Raw genomic sequence first — 1,560 nt, forward strand, 5'->3', positions numbered from 1 at the left:
TGGCCTTGATTCCATGAAAAATTAGGGTGGTTCTTCCAACCCGGATTGTAAGTTGAGCTATACGGGTTCCCTTGATTTCATTGCCCCCCAATGTAATCCACATTTTCAACGGACGCAACAGATGAGTTAGCAATCAGATATTGGGCTGCACCGTGCCCACCACCGCAAGTACTACAACTCAACACCGATTCGGGCCTTGAACTACTGCCCATAAGAAGATCAATCTTTCGAGTCAACACATCAACCTTTGCGGCTAAGGCATCATCACTACTTACTTCATAAAGCCTGGCAGTCATTTGTGAAGATCCCCTTTGAGGCCCAATGTGATTCATTGCTTGCCATTGACTCAAGTAATTGCTCGGCCTCATCGGGGTACTTGTTGCTAAGGGAACCGCCCGCCGCAGCATCAATGAGTTGGCGAGTAGCATAATTCATCCCATTGTAAATGATTTGTACTCGCATCCATGAAGCAAAAACCATGGTGGGGGCACCTTCTAAGGAGATCCTTGAATCTCTCATAAGCTTCAAACAATATTTCAAACTCCCCTTGCTTGAAGGCTGAAATTTCTTGCCTCAACTTCGCCGCTTTGCTTGGCGGAAACTATCTTCCAAGGAACTTCTCCACCATGTCCTTCCATGATTTAATAGATCCCGGAGACAAAGATGTAAGCCAACGATAAGCCCCGTCTCTCAAACTGAATGGAAATAGTCTCAAACGGATAGCATCGTCCGACACCCCATTGATCTTGAATGTAGAGCAAATTTGGAGGAACCGGGAAAGTTGGTCATGTGCATCCTCATTGGCAAGACCATTGAATTGGACTGAATTTTGGATCATGCCGATTGTACTTGCTTTAATTTCAAAATTGTTGGATGTCACGGATGGTGCTTGAACACTAAACTCCTCACCCGTGAATTGGGGTATCTCATATTCGGATAAAGTGCGTCGTTCTTCGGCCATGATTGTAGACTCTCTATCCTCAATTTCGATGTTTTGTGTACCCGACCCTTCACCAACTTCTCTCAATCTCCGATGCAAAGTTCTTTCAATTTCACTATCCTGTGTAATCAAGGTCGATGGATTCAAATGTGTCATGCACAGTACCTTGCAAAAAAGATGGTAGAAAGTTAAGATCAAAGAAGAAGTAAAACAACAAATGAGTAAAGAATGAAATGGCTAGAGTAATAATCTAAAAGTTTCCTAGAATTTCTTAATGTCCCCGGCAATGGCGCCAAAAACTTGATCACTTCCCCGCAGGTATACGGGATCACCAAGTAATACCTCGTGCGAAGACAAGAGGATCGTATTCCACGGGGCTAAGGTTCTCCTATTACTCCTTCTCGAGCTATTATCTAGTCTACGAACTCAAGTGAAGGGATTTACTCAATTAAATGCAAGTAAAACTAAACACAAGATTTGCTAACAAATTAGAGAGAACAAGCAATAAGCAAGCTAGAGAATCAATGAAGTGCAAAGGCCTATGGATGTGGATCTCCTTGAGGGGTTATCATGCAACATGGATGATGATTAAAAGGTGCAAGGGTAAAATGGACCATGAG

At 43.2% G+C, this 1,560-nt stretch overlaps 1 non-coding gene across 1 annotated transcript; it reads left to right on the forward strand.

Moving 5' to 3' along the window:
• Positions 1-473: 473 nt before the first annotated feature.
• LOC120255273 lies at positions 474-580 on the forward strand. The gene has a single exon (XR_005534949.1). It is a non-coding gene; the product is annotated as a small nucleolar RNA R71 (small nucleolar RNA).
• The last annotated feature ends 980 nt before the right edge of the window (positions 581-1,560 follow it).

Source organism: Dioscorea cayenensis, unplaced genomic scaffold, assembly GCF_009730915.1.
Source record: "Dioscorea cayenensis subsp. rotundata cultivar TDr96_F1 unplaced genomic scaffold, TDr96_F1_v2_PseudoChromosome.rev07_lg8_w22 25.fasta BLBR01000917.1, whole genome shotgun sequence".
NCBI lineage: Eukaryota > Viridiplantae > Streptophyta > Magnoliopsida > Dioscoreales > Dioscoreaceae > Dioscorea > Dioscorea cayenensis.